The sequence below is a fragment of the Octopus bimaculoides genome, chromosome 25 (genome assembly GCF_046866305.1).
Source record: "Octopus bimaculoides isolate indiv1 chromosome 25, ASM4686630v1, whole genome shotgun sequence".
NCBI lineage: Eukaryota > Metazoa > Mollusca > Cephalopoda > Octopoda > Octopodidae > Octopus > Octopus bimaculoides.
The window spans coordinates 27,798,440-27,812,135 of record NC_142952.1 but is presented as its reverse complement, the minus strand read 5'-3'; the positions used below and the strand labels follow the sequence as shown (position 1 = coordinate 27,812,135).

General features: G+C 37.5%; 1 long non-coding RNA gene across 2 annotated transcripts in view; it reads right to left on the bottom strand.

The window, feature by feature from the left end:
- The window catches only part of LOC149131141 (uncharacterized), a 583,984-nt gene extending 570,347 nt beyond the window's left edge, over window positions 1-13,637 (bottom strand). Inside the window, exon 1 of one of the 2 annotated variants that reach the window (XR_016238394.1) lies at window positions 13,430-13,637. This is a non-coding gene — a long non-coding RNA (uncharacterized LOC149131141). The remainder of the gene's footprint in view (window positions 1-13,429) is intronic. The other variant, XR_016238395.1, reaches the window with a different exon arrangement.
- Window positions 13,638-13,696: the final 59 nt, after the last annotated feature.

The following is a 13,696-nucleotide window of genomic DNA, read 5'->3' as shown; positions in this document are numbered from 1 at the left end:
TAAAAAAAAAAAAAGGAATCTATATGGGACAGCCATTTCAAAGCTCTGTTACTGTTTTTTCTCTAAACAATTTTGAGAAGGGGGCGAAGGTAAAGAACTCGCAATCCACCCGTTTTCGGTGCTTAGGGTTAGGGTTACGCCGAAAACGGGTGGTGTGCGTATACGTTACCTCCGCCGAGAAGGGGAACTCCGTAAAATATAAGGAATGGATCCTTCGATATTTGGAAAAAAAATTATATAAACGCACTGCGACAAAATAAATCTAAGAACTCCTGTCTTAAATCACCATTAAACTGGCTTTAAAAAAAAAAAAAGGGCACATGAGATAATGTAGTCCTAGATGGTTATGGCTAAGAACACTTAATGGTCCGGGTCTACGTCTCCAGGCTTAAAAATAACAACCCCAGCAGCGAGCTTAACATCCCCTACCGCATGTTATCCTAGCATGCAGTCGCCACACATCTCACCCTCTCCCTCCCAATTTCTTGCCGGCAGATAAACGTCTGGGTGGAGCCACCAATTAGGGGCCTTTTTGGCGACGGTCTCCTTTGAAGTCACAGCCAGTGAAAAGTGCAGTAGCCCTCCCCTCTACAACATTATATATACAAACACACACACACACACACGACCACGAAAATTACCAGAGTGTTAAAAAGTCACAACTCTAGGCAGTCCCTCGAGTTGCTAGAAATAGAAGTCAAATCGCCTCGATATTTTACAGCCATTAATTGTAGTCGAAAAGTGTATATTGAAAAAGACAGGATCATCCCGACTGGAATACTTCTGGCCAAAGGTCAACTCGGTTAGGAGTGACCTGGAATCACACAACAATAACAAGAATTAATTATTTCTCACTAATACGAAAGAAAACTTTTTTTTTTTCTTAGTAGATTCATTCCTTTAATATTTTAACGGTACGTATCCCGGCGGAATTCTGCTGTAAGCACGCCATATAACCCTTCATGGCTTTTTTTATTTCTTGGGAATTTAAAGAAAATTTTTGCGAATTTATCTTCCACACACGGGAATTCATACGATTATGCGAAAAAAATGTTTTTTGCTGCGTGATTTAAGGACTATTTAGCTGCTATTTTTAGCACATCGTACAACCACCTCTCGTTTGTTTGTTAGCTAGTCTGACGTATTGATGTTTTTTTCAATATCTTTCTCCTCATAAACACATTTAGTGATCTATTTCTGAGATTTAAGCCAAAAATTCGGACTGTCCGTATTTTAAACTCTGATTAAAAAAATAAAAAAACTCGAAAAGTTAAAAAAAAAATACTGAAAATTCCGGTCAATTAGTAAAGTTATGCTTAAAGCAGAATTCTTCCCTTATCCGAAACGCCGAAATAAAACTAAAAAAACAAACAAACAGTATTTGGTAGGATTCAAATTCAAGGTGAAAAAGCGTGTGTGTGTGTGTGTATACGTATGTATATACAGATAAGAAAATCTATAACGAAAGAAAAAGCATGACATTTTAAAAAAGTGGTAAGTCTGAATGAATGAGTGTAGCAGTGTGTGTATTAGTGTAATCGCAACAAAAGGAAAACTTACTTTGTTATATAAAAAGATTCTTCTTTTGTTAAATAAATTGTTTAAGTTCCTTTGTAGTAAAGTAACTAATAAAGAAACTAGTACTACTACTATCAGTCTTTCAACAATAGTATGAAGATATAAAACGAACTTTAAAAAGGCTCCGAACTACTGACAAGTTTGTATGTGTATATACGTAAGTTAGTACAAACTAAAGTACATGTCAAAAAAGAGAAGCGCCACCGGCGATCAGTCACTACACGTTACTTTACACTCTCTTTCTCCCTCTCTACTATAGTGGAGGCGTCGGTGATAGCAACGTTGATTAGGAAGATATAGAGGTGATGGCGAAGGAGGTGAGGACTAACAGCGGTTCATGCACTTAGTTCTCCACATGCTAACTTTGCAAAATGTCAATGAGAAAGCGAGTCTCTTCCTTTGTCTCTCTATTTGTAGATAGTCGCTCAAAAATAAAACACAAATAGCAGCCAAGTTTCGCTCAAATTAATCTTGAAAGGTGAGGGTCACATTAGATGATACAGTCAATCGGCCCTGAAAGGATGGAAGGGTAAAGTCGAGATGAACGGAATTTGAAATCAGGAATGCCGCGAAGCATTCTGTCTGACGTATCAACGATTCGGCCAGCTCGCCGCCGGCTTATGAAAGGATGTAATTATAAAAGGATGAAGAGTGTCAAAATTGAGTTTTCTAGGGCACGGGGTCAAGACCGAGAGAGGATGCTGACAAAGACGAAGAGAAAGATTAGACCGAAGATAAATAGTCAGTAAATAGAAATGAATTAAAATATATATAGGACACAATTGTGTATATATATACATTCTAAATATATTCATTGTGTATGCTTAGTTGACTTTAGTAGTTTTATTTTAAATTTTTAATCTATCTGTCTATCTCTTTTACTGGTTTGTCATTTGACTGCGACCATGCTGCAGCACCACCTCGGAGGATTTTAGTCGAACAAATCGCCCCTAGGACTTTTTTTCCTTTAAAGCCTAGTAATTATTCCATCGGTCTTTTGGGTCGAACCGCTAAGTTACGGGGACGTAAGCTTACCAGCACCGGTTGTCAAGCGGTGGTGGGGAACAAACTAAGACACACATATATATACATATACAGGACAGGCTTCTTTCAGTTTCCATCTACCAAATCCACTCACAAAGGCTTTGTTCGGGCCGAGGCTATAAGTAGAAGACACTTTCCCAAAAAGTTTTACTTCTTTCAGTTATTGGACTGCGGCCAAGCTGAGGCACCGACTTGAAGGATTTAGTCGAATAAATCGACTCCAGAATATATTTTTTTGAAATCTGGTACTTATCTGTCGGCCTCTTTAGCGAACTGTTAGATAATGGGGGCGTAAACAACCTAACACCGGTTGTCATACAGTGTGTGAAGTGGTAAAGAGACACTCGCACACACATACATACAAACATAAATATGCACAACAGGCTTCCACACAGTTTCCGTCTACCGAATTCCTTCACAAGGCGTTGGTCAGCTCGGGACTATAGAAGATACTTGTCCTAGGTGCGGCGCAGTGACATTGAATAGGTGTGGCTGCGTGGTAAGTAGCTTGCTTACCAACCACATGGTTTCAAGCTCAGTCCCACTGCGTGGCACCTTGGACAAGTGTCTTCCACTATAGCCTCGGACCGACCAAGCCTTGTGAGTGGATTATGATAGACAGAAACTGAAAGAGCCCATTGTGTGTGTGCGCGTGCGTGCGTAGGAAAAAATATGATGCATACAAGAGGTTGTTTATACCAGTGTTCCCTACGCACGATTCACCATTGTGGCTCTTTGCATTCTCAGCAGAGGGTGTTGCTAGTGCATTTGGATGCAGATGCACAACGGCTCTTCGACAGAGGACTTTATTACATAATGTGGACACAGAGCAAATGCTTATAACGATACTCTATGTGCACCTCTAAATTCAGAAGGTCATTCTGTGAATTTAACCTTTCATCACTTTAACCTTTCATCACCTGGCACAAGGTCACCTCCTTCAATGCCGCCTACCCTGTCAAAGGACCTTTGCTTTGCAAGTTCCTCGGTGACACTGCCAGTGCTGGTGCCACGTAAAAAAAAACCCACTGTAAAGTGGTTGGCGTTAGGAAAGAAATCCAGTCGTAAAAACCAGGTCAAAACAAATACTGAAAGCCTGGTACAGTCTTCTGCCTAGCCACCTTCTGTCAAACCGTCCAACCCATGTCAGCATGAAAAGTAAACGTTAAATGATGATGATGATGATGATGATGATGATGATGATGATGATGATGATGAACTCACGGCTCAGAACAAGTTCTCGCGGGTCACACGACCTCGTTGACCTGTCATTGACACACCAACACGTGCTCGATCGTTTTAACAGAAAGGAAGAGATTAACGCTCAAGCGTGAGAAACCGCGAAGATTTCAGAAAGGATGCCATGCCCATAAATACTATTCTGCACATTACCAAGAACGTGTGTGTGTGTGTGTGTGTGTGTGTGTGTGTGTGTCAATGTATGGTCGAGTCAGTTTCTTGCTAGTCTGGAGTTTCGCTTGTGTTCTCAGGATCGCCAGACATATCATGGTTTGCTTGGTGGCTCTGTGAACACAACAGTTTAAGTAAAAGTATCAACTTTCACTATGAAGGGCCTAGAGTTTCGTATGTGTGTGTGTGTGTGTGTGTGTGTGTGTGTACAGATGTTTGTGAAGGGGCATGGATTAGTGATTGGGGTGATCGAGGTTTCGATTCCCAAACCGGGCGTTGCGTTGTATTCTTGAGCAAAACGCTTCACATCACGTTGCTCTGCGATCATTTCGTCATCTGACATGTGGCACATGGTGCACCTATACAGGTAATGTCGATCTAATCGAAGGAGCGATCTTATGTGAACAGAGACATTTGATCACTATAAACAATTCATTTGTATGGTTATTCAGCAAGGAATTGCCGAACCCTCATACATCGTCTAATATATATATATATATATATATATATATATATATATATATATATATATATATATATATATATAAATACATACATACATATATATATATATGTATAATATATATATATATATATATATATATATATATAAATACATACATACATATATATATATACGTATAATATATATATATATATATATATATATATATATATACATATATATTCACACACACACATATATATATACATATATGCATTTATGTATTTGTTTTGTAAGGTTCCTGATGTGAAATCGTGTGTTGAAACAGATATTGTTATACTTGGGGACGGTCATATTTTGCCAATTACACACGCACTGCATATTTGGTCTTCACTTCAGCTTTATTATTATTATTATTATTATTATTATTATTATCATCTTAATTTCTTTTGCAAAGCTTTTTCGTCACACATCCTGTGACTTCAGCGATTCTCTATCCCACCTGTCTCTTCCCAATACCAGAGAAGACACATGCGGAATTCTACATTAAACATGTCATATAACTAGTCATAACTTGTTCATTTTGGGGAATTTTCAGAAAATGTTTGCAAATTTGTATTTCTACACACAGGAATTGACACGATAATTAAAATATATATATAAAAAAAAATTTTGCACATTTAAAAACAAATCACTCTTTAAAATATGGACAGTCCGAAATTTTGGCTTAAATCCTAGCAATAAACCATTAGATGTGTTTATGGGGAGAAAAATTTTTGAAAAACATCAGGTGGTTGTCAGATGTGCTAAAAATAGCAGCTAAATTGCCCTTAAATCACACAACAAAAAATTTCTTTGTTTTAGTACAATCGTATGAATTCCCGTGTGTAGAAGACAAATTCGCAAAAATTTTCTGAAAAATCCCCAAAATAAAAAAAGTTGCGTAGGAGTGACTGTGTGGTAAGTAGCTTGCTTACAAACCACATGGTTCCGGGTTCAGTCCCACTGCGTAGCACCTTGGGCAAGTGTCTTCTACTATAGCCTCGGGCCGACCAAAGCCTTGTGAGTGGATTTGGTACACGGAAACTGAAAGAAGCCCGTCGTATATATGTATGTATATATGCATGTGTGTGTGTGTGTATGTTTGTGTGTCTGTGTTTGTCCCCCCAACATCGCTTGACAACCGACGCTGGTATGTTTACGTCCCCGTAACTTAGCGGTTCGGCAAAAAGATACCGATAGAATAAGTACTAGGCTTACAAAGAATAAGTCCTGGTGTCAATTTGTTCGACTAACGGCGGTGCTCCAGCATGGCCACAGTCAAATGACTGAAAAGAGTAAAAGAGTAACCGTTATATGGCGTGCTTAAGGCAGAATTTCATCAAAGTGACCAATAGAATAAGTACCAGGTGTAGCACACAAAAAATTCAGTAATGGGGGTCAATTCATTCGACAAAAAATTCTCCAAGGCCGTATCGCAGCATGGCCGCAATCTAATAACGAAAACCAGTTAAAGATAAGAAATACATACATGTTTACGTGCAGACACACAGATACATTCCACATAGAACTTCTCAAAGTTTTTTGTTTTTTTTTCCTACCCCACGTGCAGAGCAAAGAAGAAGAAAATTATATAGCCTGAATGAAAGAGAAAGAAAAATAAAGCGGAAGACAGACGGGGTCGGGGAAACCAAATAGGCATGTCGGTAAGTAGGTCTGTGTTATCAGTACAGGATAAATAAATACTCGTTCCGCTTGTGTGTAAAAATGTTATCTAAAGACGACGTCGACTGCTTCGGAGATAGTAAACGAGCACAAGTGGTGAGGTACACGGTAGAGTATTAGATGGCGGAGCAAAGTAACGGGGTGGGAGTCAGTAGACGAGAGAAGAGAGGAAGGATGGAAGGAAGAAACGAGGGAGGGATGTGCAGTTATTTTAATTCCTATGGGTGAGTTGTATGGGGTATATTAGTAGGAAATTTTTGGTAAGTGATGGAGAGGGTGGGGTGAAATTTCCCGGTGGGGGAAGAGAGGGGATCAGAGAGACAATACACTGATTAAGAGGGGGGTAGAGTAGCTGGGAGAGGAGAGAAAGAGATACGACCAGTCAGTCGGAAACAGTTCTGGTCGTAAGTCGACGACGACCTGTAGTGGGGTCGCTTCATTCGACTGAAACAAGAAAATAATAATAATCATAATTTCAAATTTTTGCCACAAAGGCAGCTTGGTGGGGGGAAGAAGTCGATTATTTCGACCCCAATGCGTAACTGGTACTTATTTAATCGACCCCCGAAAAGATGAAAGGCAAAGTCGACCTCGGCGGAATTTGAACTCAGAACGTAGCGGCAGACGAAATACCGCTATGCATTTCGCCCAGCGTGCTAACGATTCTGCCAGCTCACCACCTTATTAATAATAATAATAATAACAATAATAATAATAATAAAACAGAAACAATTCCTATCATAGTAGGTGCCTTAGGTATAATAAAAAAATATTCAGACAAATACATAACAAAAACACCAGGACTTACAAATATATATAACATACAGAAAATTGCACTACTGGGTACTGCACACATTCTACGCAAAACACTTTCAATACAGTAAACATAAGAGCACCACAGCACATACCCAAGGCGCACAGAGCTGCGCTCGGTAGTGAAGTGAAAGCACGTTATAAAAATAAAACTACTGAACAATAATAATAATAATAATAATAATAATAATAATAATAATAATAATAGAGAAAGTATAAGCCATACTGTTAGTGAGTGCTGTAAGCTCGCACAACGCGAATATAAGAGGAGACACGACAATATGGCCAGATACGTCCACTGGCTGTTGTGCGGTAAAGCAAACCTCGAGAGAACCGAACAATGGTATGGACACGAGCCAGAGGGAGTAATGGAAGACGAACATTACAAAATACTCTGGGATTTTAACATGCAGTGCGATCAAGTCATAGAGGCGAAACGACCAGATGTTGTGCTCATCCATAAAGATGAAAAAGAAGTAAAGATAATAGATGTTGCAATACCAGGTGATTCGAGGGTGAAATGTAAGGAAACAGAAAAGATTGAGAAATACCAGCCACTGCGGGATGAGATAGGAAAGTTATGGGGCATGAGGAAAGTAATGGTGATACTGGTTGTAATTGGAGCATTAGGAGCAGTTTCCAGGGGCTTTGAATGTATATTAAGATAATTGGAGCCGCTGTTAGGCCGAGGTGATCCAGAAGACAGCTTTGTTGGGTACAGTTCGCATGCTAAGGAGAGTATTGACTTTTTGAGTCACAGCAGAAGGCACTACTTGAAACCTTTGGTGATTTGTTATTGCCTGCTTTCGAGTAAAGAAAACCGGTAATTAAGAACTATCCGAGAGTCTTTCAGAATAACAATAATAATTGGTTGACCCTCACGCATAAATACTGACATATATCATAAATGAAGCTTGTTGAAAAAAAAATGTGATGTGTAAAGTATGTATGCGAGCGCATCCATCAACATTTTTTTTTCCACATTAAATTCCGATATAATCGTAATCTACAACATCAGAAAGGTATTTGTTGAAAATTTCGTTAAAAAAAAATACTTATTCTTCTCGAAGATCAGATGAAACAAAGTCGACAATTGTGAATTATCTGAGACTTCTCAACTCACCCACGCCTATCCGAAAAATATTTTATAACAAATTCCGATTTAATCGGAATATACAAAACAAATACATAAATGCATATATATATATCAGTAGGTTATGTGGCAATAAAGGGGGGCTGTATGAATTATCTGAAATTCTTCGCCCCCATACCTTCCAAAAAAGAATTTTCACAACAAATTCCGATATAACTGGAATGTACACTATCTCAAAGGTATTTGGAGAAATTTTCATTTAAAAAAGGCATCATTTTTTTGAAAGTTATGAGGAAACAAAGACGGCGGGGGCGGAATACACTAGTGCAAGTATGCTGGAGTGTCGTGATCAGGAAACAAGGAGTAAACAATCGAAAGAAGGAATACTGAGAAAATTCGTCGAGAAACAAAAGGGAGGGAGAATATGTAGTTGACAGGAGAAACCCTTGTAGGGTTCAGTGTCAAAATAATGAGAAATAAGGGGTTGACAGAAGTGGACATTACACTGTCGGCGGGGGGGGGGGGGGGGGGTTAGTATTATCATATCTGAACAGTCCAAGATTCAGGACACCGCTACTGACATTCATCATGACTCTCCGTGGCCCTCACCCAACACACACTTTGGGCCTTTAGTGTGTTTGTGTATATGTATATGTATGTATATATATATATATATATATATATATATATATATATATATATATATACACACACACACACATATATATATATATATATATATACACACATATATAAAGTCTGTAGTGAAACGTTTTATACCTCTCTCTTACTCTCTCTCTCTCTCTCTCTCTCTCTCTATATATATATATATATATACACCAGGGCTGTGAAGTTGAAACTTCGACTCCGGCTCCTCTTACTGTAATTAACTTATTGTGGTCTACATATCTCATAAAGCATATGCGTACGCGTGTGCTTTGAGTAGGCCCCTAGGTTATAACTGGTTTATATTACAAAATAAAGATAGAGTTGGTATAGTATTACCGACTCCGACTCCAGCTATCCCTTGTTTCCGACTTCGACTCCACAGACCCCCCCCCACACACACACACACGCACACATTATCGCTGGTATATAAATTTCACAATCCCTGGATCTCTTACTAGTTTGATAAGTGCTAAGAAACTTCCGACCCTTGAGTCACTGTTTTCTGCAAAATATTTAAAAAATACATGAGTTCTATCTTCCCTCTTTGCATCATCATACATACATACATACATACATAATCTTTTGTTTTCAGCCATTAGATTGCGGCCATGCTGGGGCAATGCTTTGAAATGTTAGAGCCGAATGAATCGACTCCGGTGCATATTTCACGAAAGCCTGGTTTTTATTCTATCGGTGTCTTTTGCCGAACCGCCAGACTATAGGTACATAAACAAACCAACGCTGATTGTCAAGTGATAGAGGACACACGTATGACGAACTTTCAATTTCTGTATATAGTAAAAACACTCGACCAAGGTGCCCCACAGTGGGATTGAACCCGGAACCATATGGTTGGGAAGCAAGTTTCTAACCACAAAGCCACGCCTGCACCTATATACATATATTTTTTTTTACTTTTTAATTTGCTGGGACAGCGCCTTGGAGGGTTTTTTAGTCGAACAAATCAACCCTAGGATTCAGTATTTCTTTAAAGCCTAGTACTTATTCTATCAGTTTCGTATGCTGAACCGCTAAGTTACCCACCAAACCGATTGTCAAACAGTATAGGGGTGGGGACAAATACACACATATACATATATATATATATATATATATATATATATATATATATATATCACAGACGCGCGCCCGACAGACTTTCAGTTTCCGTCTACCAAATCCATTCACAAGGCTTTGGTCGGCCCAAGGCTATAGTAGAAGACACTTGCCCAAGGTGCCACACCGTGTCACTGAACCCGGAACCATGTGTTTGGGAAGCAAGATCCTTACCGCACAACTACGCATGCGCCTGTATTTCAAGTTACGGAAGCTGAAATCCGGATTTTTGGAGAATTTTGAACGTTCTTACCGGACGGAAATTCTGTTAGCTGAATCCAGGATATGTCCTGGAAAATACAGACATAAGAGAACCCTGGGGGAGATATAAAAAGAGTTCGCTGGGGAAGACTAGACCTAATTGGAAAAAATTAAGGGGGATATATAGAATAAATAGAGAATCATTGGAGGAGACTGAGATTATTTTGAAAGATAATTTTGAAAATAAAAGCAAATTTCACAAAATTAGCAGAGAAAAGAGAAAAAGAAAAGTGATGTTGTAATGCTCGGTGTGAGAATAAAAACAAGACGTAAGTAATCGATAAGTATAGAAAGTCAAAAGTAGTCGAGAAGGTGAGAAGATAATGTAAACACAGGAGAGAGTGAAGGAAAGAGAGAGGTAGTCGAGAAATAATATCTTGTCTGTTTCTCTCTCTCTCTCTCTCGTGTTTACAACACGAGGCAAGACATAAGCAGTCGAGAACAATGTAAACACGAGAGAGAGAGAGTGAGCGAGTGGGAAAGATAGCAAGTCATAGACAGTCGATAACAAGCGCTGATTAATTAATGAAAAATGATCCAACACGAGACAACAACAACAACAATATTAGTAGTAGCAATTTGAGGAGGACGGCGATAAAGACGATAAGAAAAAAAGTGAGGGAAAAGCTAGCAGTGGCACGGTATAAGGTCATACTTTCACTATGATAGAAATCACAATCAATGATATAGTGCTGTTGCTGTTGTTTTAGCCCTAGGTCGAAGCAGACAGGACTATGATCGATGCCGTCTCAAAGCATGGGCACATACCGGAAGCCTTACGAGTCTAGGGGCCCAGTTCTGATTTAAGTATGCTGGGGGTTATTAAGATCAAGGGCATTCTAGCCGTCTGTTGTTTTAGCCCTAGGTCAAAGCAAGCAGGACTATGATCAATGCCGTCTCAAAGCATGGGCATATACTGGAAGCCTTAGGGGCCCAGTTCTGATTTAAGTATGCTGTGGGTTATTAAGATCATGGGCATTCCACCCGTAGCCATCTCGCCTTTACTTATTTTCATTTTTCTGTATACCAGGAACTACACTATCCTAATGTGTATGCTTTATTTTTAAGATGGTATGGTGGGATTTGACTGCTATTCCAAGCAGGTTGAGAGACAGCGTAAACGACCCCGACGCATGTGTGTTATGTGTGTGTGTGTGTGTGTGTGTGTGTGTGACTGTTATTCTACGGGTTGATAAGTTTAAACAAAGTAGTCGCGTGTGTGTGTGTGTGTGTGTGTATGATTTCTTAATCAGACACGAAATAGCGCGAACGAACAAACATATAGAATGGTATGGCTTATATGGACCAAGCAAGATGTTTTGTTTTTTCGTCCACGTGCTTTCGGGTTCGATGCTAATGCTCGGCACTATGAGGAAATTATTGAACTTCTCATTTTTTTAACCTATAACCTTGGGTTAAGAGTAGAACTAAGTGGACAGAAACAAAAGAGACGCAAGTCTTATGTGTGTGATATATATATTATCGAATGTCTTCTATTTAGGATCACATACCCAACACATCATACCATTTCTCAGACAATAAGGTACAATTTTAGGGGAAATTTTATTGCCATTTCTGACACAACTAGTAACTACATAAAGAAAACTTTTAAGAGCATGGCGTTATTTCCATATGCATATACTCATTTATTATTTGTTTTATATATATATATATATATATATATATATATATATATATATATATATTTGTCTACGTTTTGTTTGCAACGTCCTGTACCCGGATATGCACCTATATACACAGGTAGATGTAGGTATGCACATACTTGTACATATATATGCATATACTCATTTATTATTTGTTATACACACACACACACACACACACACACACACACACACACATATATATATATATATATATAACAAATAGTTTATTTTGACAACCTTGTGTGGAATGAATATTTCTTGTGTAATAAAACTTAACAGACAAAGAATATATGACAATATCTATCGGTCTATTTACATTGCCTACCTGTCTATCTTATATGTAGTGTATGCATATCACAGATATAGATATTTGTTTATCAATTATATACAATATTATATATGTATTATCTATGCATTTTATATATACATATGTGTGTATTATGTACATACGTATATAAGTAGCACTCAATACATTTCCTCAAAACGTCTGACGAGATGAACGCGTCCACGAAACTTTGAGTAATGTGTTGGCGAGCAAAATTGTTTGTGTATACATACATACATACATATATATCTATCTATCTATTAATTCATCCGTCTATATATTTATATATATATATATATATATATATATGATATATAAGTTCTGTGTATATACATATATAAATAAATGCATTGTATGTCGCTGTGTGTGAATATGTATATATATATATATATATATATATATATATATATATATATATATATATATATATATATATATATAGATAGATAGATAGATAGATATATATATGTATATATATATATATATATATATATATATATATATATATATATATATATATGATATATATGTACTGTGTAGATACATATATAAATAAATGCATTGTATGTCGCTGTGTGTGAATATATATATATATACACACACATGGTGCATGTCAGTATGCTTACTTGCATGCATACTCATTCAACTTTTTGTATGAATCTTCCTGGCATCACTGGAGAAGGAGGACGAAATTTTGTTCCCTAATCAAATAGGTCCTAATAATTAATTAAACAGTGACTCCAGTCGAGTTTTATAGCATACAAAAGGAGTCTTATTTCAATTCCTGTTTGCAACGAAATCAGCCCCACAACAACAACCAACCAACAAACGAACTATATCTACAACAGCATGAACGCCACATAATCGCATTTTACCAGTGTAATATAACACATAACATCTGGCTCTTTGTTAGTTCCCATTATATACAACAAATATTTTAGTAGTAAACAGCAGACGGTAATTTCGAATCGATTTTCAATGATATATTTGTATATTCTATAGACGGAAAACAATGTTTAAATGAAATTTCCGAAAAAATATTTCACTTAAAGAATATTCTACGATGATTATTTATTTAGATTATCACGAAACCAAAATAGATATAAGCATATAAATATTTATTATTGGTGTTTTAAAAATACCATTTACTGCTCAGCTTCACCGGTTTTTCGAGAGACACCCACAATCCTTGTGTTTATATCGCGAATTATAAAGATGGCAGAGAAAGATAATGGGTGAAAATTACAGGAGCATAGGAGGTGAGCATGAGGGGAAAGTCTTACCTTTCATTTAAGCAATCCTCCTCAGATATATAAAGACTTTTCTACTTTCCATACAAACTCATTCATCCACCATTTGAAAACTGCCTGTCAAAATAGTAAGTGTTGTTAGGCGGCAGTAAATTACGTCGCCGACCACTGACACACCGCAGGGAACTTTGAACGAACAGCACTTCGGGTTAAATATTGTAGAAATTATTTTAGAAAATAAATAAACAGAAACATACTCATAGTTATTCGTATTTAATCTCACAGCGAAAATAAATATAA